Source organism: Lathyrus oleraceus, chromosome 4 (assembly GCF_024323335.1).
Source record: "Lathyrus oleraceus cultivar Zhongwan6 chromosome 4, CAAS_Psat_ZW6_1.0, whole genome shotgun sequence".
Taxonomy (NCBI): domain Eukaryota; kingdom Viridiplantae; phylum Streptophyta; class Magnoliopsida; order Fabales; family Fabaceae; genus Lathyrus; species Lathyrus oleraceus.
In genome coordinates, this window is record NC_066582.1 from 449,400,708 (window position 1) to 449,425,765 (window position 25,058).

The 25,058-nt window shown below is 36.8% G+C and overlaps 1 non-coding gene across 1 annotated transcript; it reads right to left on the reverse strand.

Annotated features, from left to right (window-relative positions):
* Positions 1-20,617: 20,617 nt before the first annotated feature.
* Positions 20,618-20,724, reverse strand: LOC127077840 (small nucleolar RNA R71). The gene has a single exon (XR_007787609.1). It is a non-coding gene; the product is annotated as a small nucleolar RNA R71 (small nucleolar RNA).
* Between the last annotated feature and the right edge of the window lie 4,334 nt (positions 20,725-25,058).

Consider the following 25,058-nt stretch of genomic DNA (forward strand, 5'->3'; position numbering starts at 1 on the left):
CGTCGCCCTGATCCTCATACCAGATGAGGTACGTAGGCAGGAGATGAGCTGATCTCTCCGGGCGCCCTTTTTCTTTTTCAACCCTTTTGTCTTCAACCCCTCTGTGTGTGTTGTTGTGTGCTTGGAAGCTGATGTAAGTCCATCGAGTGGCGTTCGGGTTCCAGTGTGGTTTTGTTTGGTTCGGATGCTGATGTAAGTCCAGTGATTGGCATTCAGGCTCCACGTTTGCCTTTGCCTGTGTTTGTTTGTGTGCGTGTTAGCCGAGCTACGAATGCTCTGATTCTCCTTCGTCCAAGGAGATACGTATGCATAGGATGCGATATCCTAGCGAGCATGTGTCGTTTCCCCAGTCCGAACTACTTCGACTCTGATGTCTATGCCTGATAGACTAAGTAGGCCCAGGATGCAATATCCTGCCGAGTCAGTCTTGTCTGTTTTCTTGTGTCTCTTTCAGCCTGTATAGATGTTTGTGAACAGTGTTTTAGCAACCATTTCCCTTCCTATTGTGCGTGGATCCCGTCGAGTACGACGGATGCGTAGGGGTGCTAATACCTTCCCTTTGCATAACCGACTCCCGATCCCATTCTCTTTGGTCGCGAGACCACGTCTTTTCCAGGTTTACTCTGAGCGTTTCCTTTCCCTCTTTTGGGATAAATAACGCACGGTGGCGGCTCTGTTGTTCTTGTTTCCCGCCGGTTTTTCGCGTAATGCGACAGCTGGCGACTCTGCTGGGGATAATAAGAAGTTGACCTCTTGCTGGTCCATCTTCCCTAAGCCAGTAAAAACTAAATAACTACATTTTATACAAAATCCAATTTAAAATCAACATTTAATTTAATTAACAACTCCATTAAGACCCGCGCGATGCGCGATTGTAAATTAGTTTATTCGTTTAAATATATTAAAAAATTATTTTGAAAAATATGATTACTAAATTTATATTACCGTAATTTATTATAAATTATAATTAAGACAATCATATGAATTAATCACATATAAAAATATATAATTTATTTGAAATGAAAATACATGCTTGTAAATTAAGAATGATATTCGTAATTAGCTTTGCAAATTTAAATAATTATAAAATGATTTTCGTTTTATTTTGATTCTCATGTCTTTTTAGTTGTTATCTTTAATTTGTATATATAATTTTAAGTTGTTAAAGGTGTGTATTCTCAGTGTTAAACAAAATTAAAAGTTTATTTGTAAATATTATCAAAAAAAACTTTATTAACTTTATAAAATTTATAGTTATTTTTGTCAAACTTTAGTCATCTAATGAATAAAGGGTTTGAGAGAACTTTTGATTCCTGATTGCAAAAATGGTTTGTGAGAACGGTTTGAAAGTATTAAAAAAGGTCGAAAATGAAAAGTTTGAGAAATTGGGAACGCTAGAAATGGATTGAAAAGAATGGTTTGAAATGGTTGAATGGTTTAGTCTTCAAGAAAAGTACTTGACGTTGGATCGAGTTTTTACTTTTGTTCTTTTAGAAAAAAAAAGGTTGAATTTATTATTGTGTTGTAAACTACATAAACCAAAAAAAAAAAAGTGATAAAAGTATTACACAATCATTGGAATGTGGGTACATTTGTCGAATGGAGATATGGGATAGTGAAGCAATTAAAGAAAAACCTAATCAAACAAATGCAAACAAGTGAGTGTCCGTGCACAAAAGAGTCTCATTGTAAGAAGGCCCAAGAGTAAGCCAAAAGATAGGAGATAGTAACACACATGTCATACGCACAACACACGTTTATCTTAATTAAATAGAAAGAAGTGAAACAAAAATGAAACATGCACGAATCAAGATCATGATCCGGAAACGTGAATCATTGTCACATAACGCAAGGACATGCAGGGTAAATGGAAATTGAGTTCAAAATCAATTTTAACACAACGATGTTGAATCGTTGTAAGTTATCATGAATCAAAACAATTGCTAACATGAAACATATCATTGCAAAATGGAACGGAATAAACTTGAAATTTCAAGAGATGAAATCTTAAAGTGAGGCTTAATTCACACAATGGCAAAGAAAACCGTATCAAAATAGTTATTAAGTAAACCTTACAAACGTCATTTAAAATAAGAGAAAAGTCAAGAAATGCACACAAAGCTACAAGTAATGTGCTCAAAGCCGGGTTGTGCATATCGATAATAAATGAAATATCGTATGCAAAAGTCATAACGCTGCAAAATACAATTAATATAAATGAAAATCTGGCAGCATGACGACATATGACTAACGCTCAACCCGCAGATTAAATCCGTTTTTTTCAATATGATGAAATAAGACCGACAACAACCACACATTGTATAATATTTGTAAGACCCCAATTTTGGCCCTAAGATCCCTCATGCAATTTCATCATAAGCATTAGCATTGGGATCATACCTTGGCATCCTCCTTACCCCTCTTTCATTGGGTTTATTTTGAGAGAGATCACCAAGCACTTTGTGATTGTATCATACTTATATTTTATCATTTTACTAACCAAAATACCAAAATATGCCTTTGCATTTTCCTACCTCTTTTGTAGGTAGGGCATGATCTCGATTGATCTATCAAGTTAATATCCAGGGTTTGAGACCCTCATGACAAAGAGCATAACCATGAATTGATACAAGAATGGTTATGAGAATCATATATGAGTCCCAATGATTTCTACATGTTATATTGATCAAGTTTTCTTCAAGAGTTTGAGGGTGATTTGCCTTGGAAACCTTAGTTTGACTGGGTATCTTGAGTAACTTCTCCAACAAGCTATCTCACCAATTGATCAAATTTCTCAAGGGACACTTCAAAATTCATCATCTTATGCATATATGGTCTACCATGATCCTAGAAAGTCAAGAGAATTAAAGATTAGCAAGTTGGTTGATGGTGGTTGGCCAGATGAATTCATCTGATCAAAACTGGGTCTCCCTAGACCCTATCTCCTACACTTTTCACCATATGAAAATGATTCCAAGATCAAAGTTACTCTAAATGACATTCCAAACAACTTTCATCTTGATACCTAGAGATAGTTTGGCTTGGAAAATCATTTTCTATGTTGAAACATTATAGGCCATTTTGTCTAAACCCTAATTTGAAAGTCAACTTCCCAAGGCCATAACTTGCTCAATTTTTATGAGATGAAAGATTTCCAAGTTGCACAATCAAATTCAAGATGTATACTTAAACTTTGATGTTTGGAGTGAGAGCTAATTCAACTTTTATGAGCATGTGCTATGAGGCTACATTATAGGTCACTTTTGACCTATACCATGGAACAAGTGATTTTTCCAAACTTCAAAAATGCATAACTCTATCATTTCAAATCCAAATTACATGAAATTGGTTAACATTTTTAAGTTCTTTGAAAGAGCTATAACTTTGATGAAGACATTTTTCTCATTTGAAGCTCACATAAAAAGTTAAGCAAGGTGGAATATTGAGATATATGACTTCATACTTAGAAAAAATTTCAACATGTTGAAATTTCCAAACTTCCACCTCAAAATTCATCGTTATACAAGCTTCAATTGGAAAAGTGTTGAACATGAAAGTTGTTCCTCTTGATCTAAAATTTCCAAAAAGTTCAAGTTCATCCATTTTGAACAAGAATTGCTAGGGCTGTGCATGGCATGAACATGGTATCATCATTTGGAAAAGATCAAACTTCAAATCTTCACACACACTTGCCTTGCAATCCAAGTTGATTTCAGACTCGCTTACACTCATTTGTGGACCAAGCAATGATCTCATGGGCCTGTACACGCCCATGCACCCATGCATCATCATTTGCCAATTTTGGAAAGTGATTTGGAAGGTGCAAATATCATGAGCTACAACTATAAATAGAGACCTCTAGCATCATAATTCAAGACACATATGCGCCAGCTTTGATCCTAAACCCTAACCCTTCCATTTGAGAGGATAATCCAAGACTTTTTGTGCATTTCATTCTACTTCTGCAAACATTCTGAGTGAGATCAAGCACGAGCCAAGGCAATAGAAGTTGAATCCAAACCTACATTGAAGGTATTTTCCAGAAAATTTCATCTCTTCGATTCTCTCTCAATCTTGCTCAATTCTCTTGATTCTTTGGTTGTTTGAAGTCCTACCAATGTAGGCAAAAATATTGAGTTGCTTAGAGGTTAAATCGAAGCAACTCAATTGGCATACCTCAAAATTCAACTCCTCATATCTTTCTATATGTGAGGAGTTAGTTAAAATTGAGGTGATATTCGTGATCTACACCATTTTTCCTTTCAGATCATGTCCTCCTTTTTTATTTATGATGTGGTGAGAAGAAGACAACCGGCACTTTGCTCCAGCAATGATGTGGCACGGTCCCGAACCATCAGATTGGTTCAAATTGTTTTAATCAGGAACATTGCTTGTGATGACCAAGTCTGTGGCGCGCTGACTAGCGTGTACCATGGAACGCGCGTTTCTCACCACTTGATATGCCACCTCAATTAGTGAGGCAGATCAAGTGGTCCACGTTTTTTATATTTTTTAATTTTAATTTTTATTCCTTTGATTTTCATTAATTCATATTAATTTTAAGATTGATCCAAAAAATATTAGAGTTTCACCAAAAATTTTCAAATATTTTCCTCTTTCATATTCTGAATTAAAATTATTTTTGGATCATTATTAATATTTTTCATGATTTAATTGATTTTTCATTTGTTTTTAATTGTTTAAAAATACTTTTAAGTCCTTAAAAAATCTGAATTTTTTTCTCCAAGGTCCTTTGACCTTGTTTGACCTATGATAAATCTCATGGCCATTTATTTGGTGTTTTGATGAGATTTTAGGAATTTGACAAACCATATTTAATTTAAATGTATTATTTTAGTATTTTTAATTGGAACAAATGCCAAATATTTTTGTTGACCAATTGTGATGACTTGTTGGTGTTTGACTCTTGTTGTTGGGCCTTGGTCAAGGTTGATTTGACTTTGTCAAATTGATATAATTGGATTTAGGGGATTGATGGAATGTACATTCCATCTCCTAAAATGAATGAATGATACTAATTTGGTAAAAGTCCTCCTTTGATCAATTTGAGATTTCATCTATTCCCCTCCCTCTTCATCCCATTCCCCTTCTTTATGCATTCATCTCATTTGGCCTATGGTATCTCAAAGTCCTAAAGCTAGTTGATTGAAAAATTAACATGAGTATGGATGACATTAGGCCACTCCTTTTGCATATTCTTTTTGTGTGTGGTATGTTTCATGAGCGTAGTTCATAATACTATGTCTCTAACATGCATTAACACCAAAATTCTATTGTCCGGCCTTAGATAGTTGTGACTTCTACATAAGTCCAATTACGATTGCTTAACATAGCGCTAAATTTATGACATAAAAGGCATAGCATTCTAGTTAGTGAGATTGTAAGTCTCCCCTCTTTCTTGGTATTGTGTGGAAACTTGGTCTTTTTTCCTTCCTTTGGAAGATGTCTTGGTTCAAGGATCCATACTTGTGATAAGTGGGTTGAGTGTTCTCCAAAGAATGTCTAAGAATGAAAAGCAAAAACAAAACAATACTAACTTCTAACCTATTAACTACTAACTTTTAATTTCAAGCCCTTTACTTTAATGTCAATTAATTCTAGCTTTTATACATTTGCCATTGTTCATATCATTCTAATTGTTTATGTTAATGCAATTTTCACTTTGTCCATTTGGACAATATTGTGTGATATATTTTGCTTGTGTATACTTTGTTTGTTTGTGTGGTCTTTGACCATTAATGTACATAATAACAACAAAAACCCTAAAAAACTTTTGTGTGGACTGTTGGCTTGATCTTGGACAAATGGACTTAGGATTTAGGCAACATTCCTATGCTAAAGGACTTGGCCAATGCAAACTTATTAAGAAACCAAGTGCTTGCAATTTGAAACTTCATCTGATACATCATTCAAGATTTCTCTATGTTCATCTGCAACATGATCATTGTGAAGCTGTTATTTTGAACCTGTGACTTGTGGAATTCATTTGTTACATGGGCTACCTTGAAGAAGATCATGGAATGGATAAGCTTGGATGTGGCCATCTTTATTTGATGCCTTGCTCTTCAAGATAATATAATTGTCCATTTGCGTGTTGCTTGATTCTAAAAGTTCAAGGGAATTCTGGGTTTTTATTGACATTCTTGTCTATTGGATTGCTACCCATTTGGTCAGATCTTTTCAACTCTCAACTTTTAATTTTATGCATAGGATTAGTCCCTTCATATTCTCCCCATTTCTTTAATTTCAAAATCTCTTCCTCCCTTTTTCAAAATCTTCTTTGATTGAACTTATTTTGTTCTAAACTTTGACCATCTTTGCAAAAAGATAGAAACTTTGGCCTTATGCCATTGCATTTTCAAACTTCTTTTCTAAATCAAACTTGTAAATAGACTTAACTATACTTGACTTAAACTTTCAAAAAGCCAAAAAGAACTAACTCATTCAAACCATTTTTAGGCCTCTGTGCCTTTCAAACTTAATTTTTGTTAAAAGCAATGCATCCACTTTGAAATTTGTCTCACGAACTACGAGGTTTTGATCCCTCATTCTTATGTTGGTACGTAGGCACAAGATCGAAGGTCTTTCCAAACACAAAAATATACTTAATGAATTCTTTTCTCATCCCCCCATTCTATTTGTTTGTAAACATCACTTTGTACCAAATACATATGCACACAAAAAGGGCTCCCTAGGAGCACCTAGGACATTTTGGGTGCTAACACCTTCCCTCTGTGTAACCAACCCCCTTACCTGTAATCTCTGACTTTTTATTAGTTTTGATTTAAAAACTTTTTACTTGTTGGGTTTTGTTCGTACTTTTTTCCTTTTCCCTTGGAAACAATAAAAGCGCGGTGGCGACTCTTGTTATTTGATTTCTAACTTATCCATACCTTGATGATCATGAATTTACCGCTACAGAAATTAAGTGGCGACTCTGCTAGGGAGTAGTCTCCAGTGGGTTTAGACTACTTTTTATGTGTATATATTTATATATATGTGATGTTTATAATGTGTGATATAATTTGCTTGTTGTGCTTGGTGATCTCTGAGTGGTGAGATAAGTGCTAACCCGAACTTGAGTGCAATTAAGATAGGAGGATGGTATAGTCATGTTCGACTTGTGTGGAGTAGTCCTTAACAAGTTGGCTTGAGATCCATTCGCTCAGTTGAGACTCTTTTGGATTTGGAAATGTCACACAAGTATTTGTGGTTAGGCATTACTATCTCTAATTTGGGTCTGAGAAGCTGAGGACCGTAGAGCATTTACCCCCTCTTGGCCTATTTAGGACATAGTGCGGAAACTGTTCAAGTGTAGACTTGATAACAGTTGTTACGCGATACTACATTAGACGAGTTTCTCTTGAGAATATTATGGGTCGATGAGCCAGTCATCTTAACTTGTAATATCCGATAGATGCAATTAAGACTCTGGGAACTTTTTAGAACATGATCTACAAGTTATTTATCCTTAGTTCACTCCTTCGGGATGGTTCTTACCCAGACTCCATGCTCGTGACTTGCAATAAACCCTTGATTCTTGGTTGATCCCATCAAGTTTTGTCAATATCAATGGAACTTGGGTGTTGATAAGGTGTAAACCATAATCCACCAAAATGGATGATTGATCTTGACAATGACTTGATTCATCCCTTGACCTTTGTTTGCCTTGTGTGTGATCCCTTATTTGTGATTGTTGCATTCATGGATTCATGCACATCATAACATTCATCACACCAAAATTTCAAGGAACTGAGGTATTATTTGCAAATATTTTCAGACCATGGACTATGGACGAAGGAACACTAAGAAGTACAGTTTCAGATGTCCAGAGTTGAAAGAGTTAAGGAAGTTAGCATCTTTTGTATTAGATCCCTTGGACTTCAAAAAACGTCATGGGAAGCTTTTGTCCATCTTGTCTACTGATGTGGTTGAAGGACTCTTGAGTGTACTAGTGCATTTCTATGATCCTCTCTACCGTTGTTTCACTTTCCCAGATTTTCAGCTTGTGCCTACCTTGGAGGAGTATTCTCATCTTTTGGGGATACCTGTTTCTAGTAGAGTGCCTTTTAGTGGATTGGAGGAGATTCCCCGATCTAATCTTATTGCTGAAGCTCTTCACTTGAAGAAGTCTGAGATATAGGCTCATTGGGTGAACAAATGAGGGTTATTTGGGTTGCCATCTGATTTCCTCATCAAGGAAGCTACTACCTTTGCTCAAGCCGGTAGTGTGGATGCTTTTGAAGCTATCTTTGTGTTGCTCATTTATGGATTAGCTTTGTTCCCTAACATTGACGGTTTTGTTGATGTTAACGCCATTAGACTTTTCTTGATTGGGAATCATGTGCCTACTCTATTGGGTGATATGTATTTCTCTTTGCATCTAAGGAATTCTAAGGGTGGGGGAACGATTGTCTGTTGCATTCCTCTTCTGTACAAGTGGTTTATTTCGCACTTGCCTCAGACACCTGCTTTTGTGGAGAACAAATAATGTCTAAGGTGGTCTCAGAGACTTATGTCTCTCACTAATGATGATATAGTTTGGTATGATCCGTCTTTGAGCAGTTTGGAGATTATTGATAATTGTGGTGAATTCTCTAATGTGCCTCTCATTGGTACACAAGGAGGAATTAACTACAACCCTGCTTTGGCTCGTCGTCAACTTGGGTTCCCCTTGAGAGACAAGCCTAATAACACTTTGTTAGAAGGTCTTTTCTATCAAGAGGGTAAAGATCCACAACATTTGAAGCAGAAGATTGTGCATGCTTGGCATAATGTGCATATGAAAGGAAGATCCGAGCTTGGTCCGTGCAATTGTGTAGCTTTGGAAGCTTACACTCTTTGGGTGAAGAAAAGAGCTTTGGAGTTGAAGATGCCTTATCCTTGTGAAAGACCTACGTCTACGGTGATTGAGCCATTAACTCTCTGTAGAGGGGTTTTTGTTACCTTTAGGTTTATTGACTAAACCAAAAGTTAACATACAATTCGAGTCGCCACCGCACTTTTATTTATCCAAAGGAAAGGCTAAAAGCGAACAAAAGCCAAGTAAGGAGTTTTTCAAATAAAAAACTAATAAAAATGTCAGAGATCTAAGTAAGGGGGTTGGTTATGAAATGGGAAGGTTTTACGCACCCAAAACATCCTTAGTACTCTAAGGGAACCCTTTTTGCAAATATGTGTTGTAGGTTGGTATTTGTGAAAAAGATTTATGCAAAAGATTGGAGGGATGAGAAGAGAATAGATTATATTTACAAATTTTATTTTTTGAATGGATGAACCCATTGCCTACGTACCATCACAGAGGAGGATCAAAACCTTTGTAGTTCATGGTAAAAATTTCAAAGGTTGGTGAATTGATTTTAATCAAAAGCCTTAAGGTCTTTTGTTATCAAAGGGAGAAAACTCAACCTAAACCAACAATCCACCATGAGAGGAAGGCTTCGACATGCTAGTGAGGGGTTAACCCTATAATAAGGATGGAAGGCTTATAATCCAACACTAAGGATGAGGTGAGATTTACATCGACCACTATGATAACTCAAACCTATGACTGATGTTTTTGAAAAGAGTTTAACAAGTGGCCATTGGAACCACAAAAACAACTTGAAATGGGTTATATTTACAAGTTAAATTTATTTACAAAATGAGGTCAAAGTTGGATTAAAGTTTATTTACAATGAGTATTTATGAAAATGGTTTTGAAAAGTCAAAGACCTAAGGCCTAGGTTTCTAATTTGAAATAAAGTCAAAGTTTTGAAAAATGATTTTTGGCTTGGTTAGAGGGGGGAGAGGAGAGAATGGTTATTTCTAAAGCATACAAAGATAAGAGGGGAGAGATGACCCTTGGAGTTCCTTTTCTTAGAGTCATAGAGATGACTCAAGATGCTCCTTTCCTTTGGATTTGGCACACAAAGCCAGCAATCAATAATTTGAATTCAAGCTCCTAGGATCTCCACTTGGCTTGGCTCTTAACTTGGCTACTCATAACAATGGTCCTCTTTTCCTAATCCTAAGATGAGATTCCTATCACACAAAAGCACACATTAAAAAAGCTCACAACATAATAAAGGGAATGGAAAAAGAATAAGTTTGAGGAGAAGTCCTTTGAGGTCAACTTTTGAATTTTAGCATTCTAAAGGCATGAGGCCTAGTTGCTCTTCAACATATTTTGCATTCTAAAGGCATGAGGCCTAGTTGCTCTTGGACTCCTTTAAGCATGGGTGAATCCTAATTCTAAGTCCTTTCTCCTTTTGTATTTTGGTTCACATCAAAACAAAACACAAAACAACACAAAATAGCAATATATTTATATACAATAATGGGCTCAAATGAGCAAAAGAAAAATGACATAAATATAAAATATGTGCTCAAGTGAGCAAAATGAAAATCAAGATGAATAATGAGCAAGAAATAAATGACATTAAAAAGTAAATGACAAGAATTTAAAAGCTCAAATTAAACTTAGTAGTTAGTAGAGTTATGTTAGCTTGTCATAAGACAATGTAGCGCTATGTTAAGCAATCGTAAGTGGACTAATATAGTAGCCACACCTATCTGAGGCCGGTCAATAATAATATAAGCAAAGAACACAAGTTAGAGGTCATGACTAGTAAGCCAAGCTCCATAAACTTGCCATGCCAAACAAGAGGGGAAGGACCTTGTATTAACTTTTGGTTATTTGCTTGACCAAGAAGTAACCTATCTTTGACACAAAATAACTCACTTGATCATGGATCAAGTTGAGTTTGGTTTGGATCAAAGAAGATTAAACTTCTATTTGTCAAGACCAACCTCAAGACTTTAACTCATTGGCTATTGATGGAAAAGAAAAGGATGAAGATGAGAGGGAGGGGAGGTAAGAAGACAACGACCAATCCCAATTGATCAAGGGATAACTCATTCTTGATCAAATTCATTCATCTCTCTAGGTGATGATCCTTAAGGATTCTCAAACCACAAGATCCAATGAATTTGATCAAAGTTGAATCAATTCAACCTTGATCCACACCAAACAGAAGAGAAATGAATTTAACAAGTCGAGAAGTCAGTAATATTTTTTTGGTAATTTTTGAATTAAAAGAAAATACAAGTAAAAAATAAACAAACAAAGTTGAACCTCAAATTCAATTCAAAACAACTTCAATAAGTCCAATTAAATTTTCATAGGTTTAACATAGTCAAACAGACTTTGACTAATTTTCTCACAAATTTTAAAAGCCAGGAAGTAATTAAAATCAATTAAAAACAATTAAAAATAGCATAATATGAATTAAAATCTCAAATAATCTTAAAACAAACAAGAAATTGTTGAGACTACTTTTCATTGACTTATCATGATCCATAAATGCTATGAAAATATTTTTGTATTTTTCTAAAGTCAGAAAGTATTTTAAAATGAATTAAAATCATTAAAAACCAAATAATTCATGAAAAATATCAAATGAGGTCACAAAAATAATTAAAAATCATAAGATGAAACTAGATTTTTCAAGAATTTTTTTAGAGTTGGTCTCATATTTTTCTGACCTCATATGAATTTTTTATGAATTATTTAAAATAGAATGAATTAAAAGAAAATAAAGAGAAAATGAAATAAAACGAAAAAGGCTGAGCCACCGGATCCATTTCATTAATTGACGTGGCATGTTACACGGCCTGGATCTGATGGTGCATGATGCACTCAAGTCAACAGCGCAACACAATGCATTAAAAGAAGTAATCAGAATGGATGCACAAGATTAGATCGTGAGGGAGAGATACAAAGGCTATGATCAGCACACGTGGTGGTGGTGGTGGAAACCACCATCTTCTCCGGTCAACTAAACAGAATTCGGCCAGAATTGCAGGGAAATAAATCTCATCAAAAATGAAAAACAAGGGCATGGAAATGAATCTCATGTGATGTAGATCATCATTGTACCATTAGATTCTTCTCATTCTTCCTATATTGAGAGAAAGATGAAGGAGAAAATCATGGTGTCCACACAGATTGATCTTGAAATGGTAAATTAAATGCACCAAAAGCTTTCCTCAAGTATGAGGACTTCAGAGAACCACAAAAACACAAGAATACTACATTGAATTGTGAGTTTCAGATCCAAACAGTTTGAGCTTATACCTTCAAAAATGGTGAGTTCTGGCCACGAATCCTTCAAGCTTTTTGCTCCTTTTTGATCTCTGAATATAGGGAAGATGATTGGCTAAGGAATCTAGCTTTCAAATTCAACTAATGTTGCTGAATTTCAAGCTCGAAAATATTGAAAATGGTGAGTGATTCCTTTGGTGAGGGTTGTGGTTTCAGTTCAGCAGCATATGGGATCTCCAAAAGGTTATGAAATGAAGGAGAGGAAGCCCTTATTTATAGGTGAATGCATCTGATCATCACACTTTGCTCATGTGCATGAGAGTTGCAATTTTGAATGCATGGGCCTTTGTGGACGTGTGAGAGGCCCATGAATGGCTGAAGGGACTTGTTGAGCTCATATGGAAAGCATGTGGTCATGCACACGGAATGGAAAAGGCTTTCATCTCAAGTTTTAACATAAAATATCAAAAATGCACATAAATGAAGAAGGATTTCATCTCAAGTTTGAATCATTTGGATTTTCTTTGACAAAGTTATGGGCATTTGAAGTTGGGTACTTTTTCAAATTCAATGAATTAGGTCAAAGATGACCTATAATGTTTTTCAATTTCACATGTATTTACTTTACGATTATGAAATTTTGTCCAACATAACCTTTTAAGTAGACATCTCAATATTTCCAATGCCTTTGGTCCCACCTCAAAATCATAAAAATTGAGAAAGTTATGCCCTTGGCAAGTTGACCCAAAATTAGGGTTTCAGTCAAAATGACCTATAATGTTTTGAAATGAATGATGACCTTCCAAGCTTCAAATGGATTTTAGATGAACATTAAAGTTGTTCAAATTGTTCTTAGGAACATATTTTATTTTGGGGTCATCTTCATTTGACAAACACATCAAAAGTTATAGCTCATTGAACCTCAGCTTAGTCAGATGACTTGATTGGTCAACTTTTCAAGGTCAAACTTCCAATCTTGATGAATAAATGATTGAGGGGCATAAAATAGGATCATATATGCATAAATTTCCCTTGGTCAAATTTGATCAGAGGTTGAGATTGCTTCATGGGCAAGGCACAGTCAAAGCACAGTGAAATTAGGATTTCCTTGGGAAATAAATCTTCAGGCCCTTTGGGTTATCTTGATAAAATTGGCAAATTGAGATACTTGGGAGACATATATGATGATTAGGAACTTTGTGGACCATTTTCATGCTTTTTCTCATCTTCATCTAGCCATTGCATTGGGCTTAGGAGCTTCCTAGGAACATTGTGGAGCACATGATCACTTGAGCTTCAAAATAAAAAGAGTTAGTGACATATTTTTGTGCTTTTGGTTAGCAATCAAATATGAAAAGCAATAACATACAATACAAGCATGCTTGGTGATCTCAAATCACTCAAACAAGTTCCAACCCTAGGGTTAAGGAGCTAAACATGCTATGATCCTTGAGGCAATGCACTTGTGCAATAACATGATGCCATGAGGGATCTTAGGGTAAAAATTAGGGTCTTACACTCTCCCTAACCAAGATGTAGAGGAGTTGGAAGACACGCTCATCAAGATGAAGTAATAGAAGGACATGTGGGAAAAGTGTTTCCGTGCTTTAAGCAAGAAGCATGAAGAGTTATAGTTGGAGTCTAAGGACAAAGATGCACTTATTGAGCTACTTGAAGACCGAGTGACTAAGAGATAGAGAGAGCCAGAGGTTTCATTTTCTAGCATGCCTCAGCATTCTGTTGCTTGGAAGAAGATTGTTGATCAGCTTGTCCTCGAGAAGACTCAGATGAAGGCTTCTTTTGAGACCGAGATCCGTCGCATTCGAAGGAAGTACGCGCCTACAGCCAAATCTTCTGACATTGTTGTTAGGGATCCTTAGGATGACAAGTCTCATTTTCTCTTGTATTTTTCATTTGGTTTCTGAAATTGTACTCAGTATAATCCTTCCAATTTATATAAATAAAAAGAGATTTTTGGTCATATCAAATTGTTGCAATTGCTATTTAAATACATATATTTGCAAATGATATAGTAAGTGTTGGTGTAAGCCCTAGAGGCCAATACTTTTGGTACTTGTATCGAATTATTTATTAATAATAAAAGGCTTTTTCTTTATTACGTTTGTTTAATAAAGTCCCTAGAATAGTTAGTCCGTTTAATGCATCAAGTGTGACTTGATCATGAGACCACATTAAACATAAGGACACTATTCTTAAAGTATCCGTAGTCGAGCTTTATTGTGAAGTGGGATAACATTAGAGCATTGAGACTATTATATTTGTAGACTGATGATCACATCTCATGGATCATGGATAAAGAGTTATCAAGTCTTAAACATAGGTATGAATATTAAGAGTAATATTTATACCGGATTGACCCGCTATGAGAATACTATATAGAAAGTTATGCAAAGTGTCATAAGTTATTCTCATGGTGATAATAGTGTATACCACTCTTCGACCTGAAACCACTATGGGCCCTAGATGTAGAGTCGAGTGCTTTGTTGCTGATCCAACGTTGTCCGTAACTGGATGACCATAAAGACAGTTGATGGGTACTCCACAAAGCATGCTGAGGGACATGAGTGACCTAGATGGAATTTGCCCATCCTGCGTAACAGGATAAATGTCTATGGGCCCAATATTGAACTGGACAAGGATGACACGGTCTATACCTTGTGTTCAATATAGACATAAGGGCAAAGGGGTAATTATACACATAATTATTATCACAGGAGGTTTTGTCAGATCACATGACATTTTCGTGACTTGGGTAGCAGTGATGTGTTGCTAGATACCGCTCACTGTTTATTATGTTAAATGCGTGATTTAACATAATTGCCAACATCGCGAAAACCTACAGGGTCACACATAAAGGACGGATTGATAAGAGATAGAGTAACTAAGGAACACCGTAAGGTACAATGCACTTAAGTGGAATACGAAATATGGTAAGGTACCAAATACTTAAGTGATTTTGGGCATATTATAAGATAAGGGCCAAAATGCATTTAAGTGGGCTTTTTAGCTTGAAGCCCACACAAATGGTTCTATAAATAGACCCCTTGGGTAGAAGCATTATCACTCAGACTAACACTCAAGTGAAGACTTGGAATTTCGTTTCCCTCTCTCTCTCACTCAAAGCCTTCATTCGTACCAGCTAGCACTGAGATTGAAGGAATCCGTTCGTGTGGACTGAGTAGAGACGTTGTCATCGTTCAACGTTCGTGATCGCCACAAGAGCTAATGATTCTATCACTGATCATGCCCATTCGTAAGGATCACTAAATGGAGAAATTTTTAAATTCCGCTGCGCCTTGGATGGCAATTCTCCTTCAGTGGTATCAAAGCCACTTACGAAACCATGAATCTGATAACTGTTTTTGTTTTGTATTAATATGATTAAAGACAGAATGAATCAAAGATTAAATTGAGATCGATCAAGTTATATATATGATATATGTAATCCTGATGCAAAATACATTATATATGATATAGTGTTCTCGTTTCATTCATTCAAACACTCAATGGTTGTTTTCCTTTGAGAGATCAATGGTCATTTGCTTCTTGATCCGACATTAGTATCGTGAAGCAATGACGTGTTGATCAATCATACTGAATCAACAATCAAGATGTGTTTGACGGTCTGAAATTGGTGCATCAGGGTTAGTGACGGCACAAGGGTTGTGTTGTCAGAGAGTTATGCGATTGGGGTTGTGACTGCACAAGAGTTGTGCTTTCCAAACACTTTTCCAAACAGTGTTAACCGGTTAACGCAATACGAAATAAATTTTTTGAGTTTTTCAAACAGTGTTAACCGGTTAACGCATTTGGTTAACCGGTTAACGCAAGACGGAAAACAGTTTTCCAAGAGATTTTCAAACAGTGTTAACCGGTTAACGCATTTGGTTAACCGGTTAACGCAAGGCAGAAAATAATTTTTGAACAGATTTCAAACAGTGTTAACCGGTTAACGCATTTGGTTAACCCGTTAACGCAAGGCAAAATTCACCTGTTCGGCTAAATCAGTGTTTTAAAGTATCAAGTGTTGATGCGAAAAACGACATCAATTTTAAATGAATTGTTCATTAAAATTTTCGAGCAGGGGCGTTGCCCCTTCGACCCCGTAAGAACCATCGTCCGCTGACCGGGCAGCGGAACACCCGTTCCCGCTGACCGGGGAGCGGACCCCCGGCTAACTCTGCGTAGTGTGATCGGTCGTCGAGATTTAATTTGATTTTAATTAATTAAAGGAATTAATAATAATAAAGTGTTTATTATTGTCTTGTGGTGATCGGTTATGGCTTTAGTTTTCCTTTATTCTGCTTTGGGTTTTAAAATACGACCTGCGTGTCGTGCCTCTCTCTTAATCTCCCAAATGTAACTTCTTGTCTCATCTCACTCCCTCGTATGTAAAACGAGTTTCTTTTATGTAATGTAATGGTATGAAGAAAGCAAAGAAGTTAGTGCCAAAGGAGGACAACCTTGAAGATCTTGCTTGGAGAAGCTTAGATCGTTGTTAGGTTAGCTTAGGTTTTCTCATTGGCTTGGGAGAACAATTGCGCTAGGCGCCATAACTGTTTCATTATGTTTGTATGTATGTTGATGCATGTGAATGTATGTTGATGCATGTGAGAGACGGTTTATATGATAAATAAGCCGGTGAGATCAGAAAAATTGCAATTCCCTCAAATTAAGTATTAAGTTTATGCTTTCCAAGTTTTAACACTCATCAAGACTAGTATCGAATAATGTAGGTTTCGCCTACGCGAGGTGCATGTTCTATATTAGTAAGGTGCGATGGGATAATTGTAATATCCAACTGTTAAAACAATGGGTCAAACTTAACTAAACAAATTATAATAAGATTATATATATGTTTAGAAGCAAGAGTTGGGAATGATCCATATGATGGATTGGAATAAGGAGTTATTCACCCAACTGAAATTTTCGAGAGTTGTATGAGATACAATTGGAAGGAGTTCCTACCTAAATAACCTAGTTTTGTGTAATCCGCCTACGCGGACTTAGAACGAAGTGAAATATGGATCTCGACCCACTAGAAAATCTTCCAACGGGATTTTCCGAATCAAATGATGAGGGTCATTTGTTTTGAGTAAAATAGTGGGAGCATATTTAATTAAAGGCCTAATTAAATATGTCAATGATACTTATATTTTCATTAATCCTTGTGTAGATTACCATGACAACAAACACCTCTAACAACATCTTGCGATCAATCCTTGACAAGAAAAAATTGTCTGGGACAAATTTTCTTGATTGGTACCGAAACCTGAGGATTGTCCACAAACATGATAAAGGGAAAGGCAAGGAAGTTGCCAAACCCAAACCCACTATTGCTGCTTTGAAGCCTAGTGGAGGCATAGAAAAAGAAGGCACCTGCTTCCATTGCGGTAAGACCGCACACTAGAAGAGGAACTGCCCAAAGTACCTGGAAGATAGGAAGAATGGAGTAAAGACTCCAACTTCAGGTATTTTTGTTATTGAAATTAATTTATCTACTTCTGCATCATGGGTATTAGATACTGGATGCGGTTCTCACATTTGTACAAATGTGAATGGACTAAAAAGGAGTAGAGATTTGGCAAAAGGTGAAGTCGACCTACGAGTTGGCAATGGAGCAAAGGTTGTTGCCTTAGCCGTAGGAACTTATGAATTGACTTTACCTAGTGGTTTAATAATTCAGTTAGAGAACTGTTATTATGTACCAGCAATTAGCAGGAATATTATTTTCGTTTCTTGTTTGGACAAGTTTGGTTTTTCATTTATAATAAAGAGCAACTGTTGCTCAATTTATTTGAATGATATATTCTATGCTGCTGCACAAATGAACAATGGACTATATGTCCTTGATCTTGAAATGCCTATTTATAACATTAATACTAAAAGGATTAAACCTAATGAGTTAAATCCAACTTACCTTTGCCATTGTCGATTAGGCCACATAAATGAGAAATGCATTTCGAAACTCCATAAAGATGGACTCTTGGACTCTTTTGATTATGAATCATATGAGACATGCAGATCTTGTTTAATTGGAAAGATGACAAAGTCTCCATTCACAGGAAAAGGTGAAAGAGCTAATGATCTTTTGGCCCTCATACATACTGATGTATGTGGACCACTGATAACATGAAATAATATCACATTTTTGGACCCGATTTAATTAAATTATATTATTATTTGTTTCAATTTATTTCATATTATTCGATATTACGTGGTATTTTCCCTTCTATTTGTCTCAGGTAACTTATTTGAAGCATAAGTGAAAAAGGAAGAAAAGGGGGGTGAAAAAGAGGATGAAAGCAAATTCCACTAAAGCCCAGCCCACAATTACAAGCCAGGAGCACTGAAGCTGTGACGACCGCCACACAAGGTGTGACGAGCGTCATGCCCTGCTACTTTGTGTTACGAGCGTAACACATGGTGTGACGAACGTCACACCCCACTCCTATATTTTTGGCTTTTAACGCGCAACAGAGGCACGTTGAAGCCTATTCTTCCGCTTGACTCGTTGAAGCGTGCAAGTTACTTACGGAATGCACTTTTGGAAACGGTTACAAATGGGAGTAATATAAATAGAGCCAGAGATCCAACCTTGCAGCTCTCTCGGTCTCACTTCTTTTTCCGCCGTGCAAGCATTTACAACATTAATTTTCTACAGCTTTCTATTATTAGCAATTTTTATTTCCTTTTCTTTTCCAGTCAATTTTTAGAGCACTTAATTAATTTTTCACACAATAGTTTCTACACCGGAAATTATTGTGTATCTTTTACTGGATCTAACCTTACGTTAGATCATAGTATTTTATTCCTTTGCTTTTATTTTCCTGTCCGATTGAAGACTGCAAGAACAAATCCAACCGGTCTGTGGTGGAGTGTTCAAGATTCCTATTAATTATTCAGGTTCTTTAATTTATTGTTTTAATTTATATATGCTCTGCATTACTGTTTATTTATATTGTCTGCCTGATATGGTTTTATTTAAGCATGATAATTGTTCAGACCTGTTTAGCATGTCCGACTAATTAATTTAGATATCGGTATGTAAAGTAAGCGGAATAAGGAATCAAAACTAAGTTGGTTTAATTTTATTCAAAATTAAGGTCACTCTTTTTATGGTCTCAATTTACAGAGTTAATACCAAGGTTTTTGTACGAAAGTAAAAGACATAAAGAAGTTAAAATCAATAGAACGACGGTTTAAGTTTTTAACCGGACAGTGTAAATTGGACATTAATTCTAAATCAGGGCGAAAGCAATTTTTAGAGTTAATTAAATTCTAATCTTTTTCAAAAAGTATTTTTAAAGGTTAAATGTGAGGACGAGAGTTAAGCATTTAAGTTTAATTATATAATCTAAGTCAATAGAGCGAGAGTTTGAGACGAGGGTGTTTAAACGGTTATTATTTTAATGAAAAGAGTTTCTATAGATTCTGTTGTTTTCAAAAAGTGATTTTGGACTTAACTAATAAGTGACAGCTACGTTAACATAAAGTCATAGTCTATTCAACAGAGCGAGAGTTTGAGATAAGACTTTTAAATCAATAGTGTCTACTGAAAAGATTTATTTTAAAAACCAAGAAACCAACGAAGATTTGATTCCCTAATTACGACGAACTACATACCGATATCCGCTTAATTGATATTTAAATTAGATCCTATATTAGTTTTACTTTTCCCCCTAATCATCAAAGTATCATCCGCCTTAGCTTTACGAAGTAACCTTAGAAAAACGGTATATCGATTCATAAGTCCCTGTGGGATCGATATCTTTTAAAACTACGTGATAGAACTGTGCACTTGCAGTTAGTACCCCAATAGACTTATAAAGTCGCGATCAAGTTTTTGGCGCCGTTGCCGGGGACTTTTATTTAGTCGATATCGTAACCCTTCTGTTACGCTGTAGAGACTAAGACAATTTTTATTTCTTTCTTTCGTTGATTTGTATGCCACACACTCGCTCACAAGGCGAGCCGTTTTACTTACGAATCAACGACATTGAACTATATCTCCGAGTCTTACGACGAATTCGGGAATATCGTGCTGCAAACAATCTCTCTCCTATCGAAGTGCCCGACCTCAAAATTCTTCTTCCTTCGCTGATACCCGAGATGGCAGAACCAGCTCGTGCTCTTCGAGATTACGCCGCTCCATCGCAAGATGAGCCGCATTCGAGTATTGCTCCACCCGCAATCGAAGCAAACAACTTCGAACTTAAACCTTCGCTGTTACAAGCAGTGCAACAGAATCAATTCTCTGGAAATCCTACCGAGGATCCAAACCTTCATTTATCCGTATTTGTCCAATACGCTGATACTGTTAAAGCTAATGGTGTCACTTCAGAGGCGATTCGACTTCGTCTTTTTCCCTTCTCGTTAAGAGATAAAGCTAGAAGATGGCTTCAGTCTCTTCCTTCCAACTCGGTCACCACATGGAATGATTTGAAGAAAGTCTTTCTTGCCCGATATTTTCCTCCAAGCAAAACAACTATGTTGAGAGCCCAGATAAATGGATTTAAACAGAAAGATAACGAGTCTCTTTTCGAAGCATGGGAAAGATACAAAGACATGATGAGACTTTGTCCACACCATGGTTTAGAGGACTGGTTAGTAATTCATACCTTCTATAATGGTCTCTTATATAACCCAAGGTTAACAATAGACGCCGCCGCAGGTGGTGTGCTTATGGATAAACCTTATGCCGATGCTTATCAACTTATCGAGAGCATGGCCCAAAACCATTATCAGTGGGGAAGCGACCGAACAATGGTAGAAAAACCTCAAACGAAAAGTGGCATGTACGAGATAAGTAGCCTTGATCATGTTAATGCAAAAGTGGATGCTCTGGCCCAGAAAATTGAAAGTTTAAATGTATCACCTCCAGCCACCGTGGTTGCCGCAGCTCAAAATTGCGAAGTCTGTGGAATCCAAGGTCACACTCCTGCAGATTGTCAACTCCTAACAGGAATCCAAGCAGAGCAAGTGAATTATGCTCAGGGAAATCCCTACTCGCATACCTATAACTCAAACTGAAAGAACCATCCTAATTTTTCATATAAGAGCAATAATGCTTTATACGCACCAGGACAAGCTCCCAGTCAAGCCCCAGCTATACCCCCTGGATATCAAAAGCTGACCCCATCTACACCTAACAATAATGTTCCTAGGAAATCCAACTTGGAAATCATGATGGAGAACTTCATAGCTTCTCAACAGCAAACCAATAAAGATTTCTTAAACCAGAATGTACACACAAGCGAACAAATTAAACAACTAGCAAGTAAAGTAGATGCCCTGGCTACCCATAACAAAATGCTGGAAACACAAATATCACAAGTAGCTCAACAACAAGCGCCTACCGCTGCCCCAACTGGTACATTTTCTGGACAGCCCCAACCTAACCCGAAAAGCCACGCTCATGCAATCATATTGAGAAGTGGAACAGAGGTAGAAGGACCGTCTGATCCAAGAATTGAAAACCAAAACTCTAAAAAGTCAACTGAGGAAGAAAATAAACCTAAGGAAAAGGAGGAGAGTAATAAGGAAACCGTAGAAAAGAAAGAACCTTATGTACCTCCACCACCTTATAAACCACCTATCCCTTACCCTCAAAGGCTTATTAAAACCAAAGATGCGGGCCAATTTAAAAAATTTGTTGACTTACTGAAACAATTAAACGTCACAATTCCTTTTACAGAAGCTATTACGCAGATGCCCTCATATGCTAAGTTCCTAAAAGAAATTCTTTCTAATAAAAGGAAACTTGAAGAGAGCGAAACCGTTACACTCACTGTTGAATGCAGCACTATAATCCAGAATATGCCTCCTAAACTTAAAGATCCTGGTAGTTTCTCTATACCCTGTCACATAGGAAAATTTGTCATCACTACGCCAAAAACTGGAATAGACAGCGCCCCTTAGAGGGCGCTTTATTACAAAAGCGCTCTCTAAAGTGAAGAGAAAAAATAAGGAGCATACTATTGGAATAGACAGCGCACTTTAGAGGGCGCTTTTGTAACAAAGCGCACTCTAAAGTGAAGCGAAAAAATAATGAGGAAATGGAGGGACACCAATAGAGGACGCTTTATTGAAAGCGCCCTCTAAGGGTAACCTTAGAGGGCGCTTTTGAAAAAGCGCTCTCTATGTCCATGTACATTTCCAGTTTATAAGGCGCTTTTGGAAAGCCTTAGAGAGCGCTTTTAGAAGCGCCCTCTTAGGCCCCCTTTAGAGGGCGCTTTTGTAACAAAGCGCCCTCTAAAGTGAAGCCAAAAAAAAATAATGAGGAAATGGAGGGACAACAATAGAGGGCGCTTTAGTGAAAGCGCCCTCTAAGGTTACCCTTAGAGGGCGCTTTTAAAAAAGCGCTCTCTAAGTCCATGTACATTTCCAGTTTAGAAGGCGCTTTTGGAAAGCCTTAGAGAGCGCTTTCAGAAGCGCCCTTTTAGGCCCCCTTTAGAGGGCGCTTTTTTTACAAAAGCGCCCTCTAAGGTCCCCTTTAGTAAACATTAAAATTATAACATATACTGCATGTCTCTTTATTTTCCCTCTCTACAAGCTATTTCGTTTACGTAATTGGGTTTTCTCTCTACTGCGTCCACCGTCTACTGCGATTACTCTCGTCCTCCGTTCGTTCTCCCTCCCTCACCGTCGTCGTCGCCGTCGCCTTTTTCTGCTGCTGCGTTCACGTTCACGTCCACCGTCACTGTTCACTTTCTTCTCCATCGTTACCGTCACCTTGAAGGTATTTCTCTTCTCCATCTTTACCGTTCACTTTCTTCATGTGTTTGATTAGGGCATTTTCTAAACTTAGTTTTACATTTTGTGCATTATGTTGATTAATGTTGTTTAGGGCAAACTGAGTTTTTTATTTCTGATTGAAAACTGATATCATTTGAAGTGTGTTTGAGCTTGTGCTTGGAAGTTTGATGATTATGGATGCAAGTTTGTTCATGTTCCAAACACCATAAGTTTGCATTGGTCTTTTGCATGCAGTAGGTGTGTGTGAGTTTGCATTGGTCTTTTGCATGCAGTAGGTCTTTTGCATGAGAAATGGAAGGTATATGAATGTGTTCACGTATTGAATCATTGTCTTACTTGGGTCTTATTGAATCATTTCTATATTACAGATAAAATGGCTAACCAAGACGATACCCATGACGCGAATGGATCACGTAACAATGTTAAAAAAGAAATCAAACGAGGATTGACGGTTATGAAGTCAATCATTCGTGCAAGAGACAAGGGTGTAAAATTTGAAGTACATTGGAGTGCTGAAGACCAACTAATTGAGCCTAACGGTTCAATGTTGGCAAGTTACATTGGTTTCCTTGTTCGACAACATATTCCGATTACATGTGATAATTGGAGAAGTCCGGACTTGAAGGTTGGCAAAGAAAAAATATGGTCGGAGATACAGGTACTTACCATATATTGTTATATGTTTTTTTTGTTGACTATTTGTTGATCATATATTGTTATAATATTACTTTATAATAACACACTCCATGTGTATGTTTTTTAGAGATCCTTTCACATCGATGAAAGCCGGCAAAAATATTGTATTCAATTGGCCGGAAAAAGACTCTGAGGATTTCGATCCTTTTTGTCCAACAAATTTCTCAAGGATGAGGAAGGAAAATTTGTTGAAGCAGAACGGCCAATGAAGTATGCCGAGATTATTTCAGCCGATGAATGGAATACCTTTGTCGCCAAACGAAGAAACGAAAAATTCCATGTAATGTCTATTAATTATGGTATTATACAATTGTTAAGTTACTTGGTTCTAATATGCCTTAAACTTTTTTATCCAGGAAGTAAGCGACATAAATCGGAAAAGGGCATAAAAACCCGCGTATCCGTACAAAAAAGGGCGTACGGGATATGCACGGTTACAACAAAGAATTGTGAGTATATTCAAATGCTATGAGCTTATACATTGTCACAATATGTTATAATTGATGATCTTATAATCTAATTCAATGTGTAGCTAGCCGAGGAGAAAAGTGACGCAACATCTCTTCCGGAGCACGTATTATGGAAGGCTGCTCGGGTTGGGAAGGATGGGGCTGTCGTTGAAGCGGTCCAAACTGTTTATGACGAATGTGTAAGTATATGTAACATTATTTCTTTAATTATATCGAAAATTTTGTTAGACATATAATTCATTTTTAATCTCCTCTAATAATATTTCAGGAGACTTTATCCCAAACCGTACCTTCAACCGAGGTCCAGGATTGCAGGAGCGTACTTAGTCGAGTACTAAATGTTCCTGAGTATTCCGGTCGTGTGATGGGTAAGGGTTTTGGTGTGACTCCGTCGTCATTTTATAAAAAACCAAAAACAAAAAATCATACCAACAAAGAGGTGATGGAGACCTTGGCGGAGTTAAGGGCACAAGTACTCCAACTGCAAAACGAGAATGCAAGGTATAGAGAGGAAAGGTGCGCCTCCGAGGCAAAAGATACTAGTGACCGAGCTAGTATGAATTGTCAACCGAAATTTCCCGAGGTAATTATATATGTTATTATGAAATTAAAATAGCACTTTTTTACTTGACACATATACACGTTAACAATAACATTTATTATTGGTTTAGGGCATTTCACCTTGTCAGCTGTATCTATCGTCACCAACTTATCGCATGGTTGGCAAGGGAAAAGTGCACAACACTTCGGGTGAATTACTTCACCATAATCCCCTCCCGGTGGGATATATGAAAGTTTCGGTTGACCTTGTATTAGATACCGACGCGCTTCTACCATTACCTGACGTTGTTTCAGAGACAACGTTGATGCGAGAAGCAGTCAGATCCTTTGTTGGATGGCCGTCAGATCTAATTTTCCCAGATGCCGAGGTATATATGTTCTAAATGATTATGAATCTTTAGTATTCACATTTCAATTCAGCTACAATTATGATATTTAATCAATCC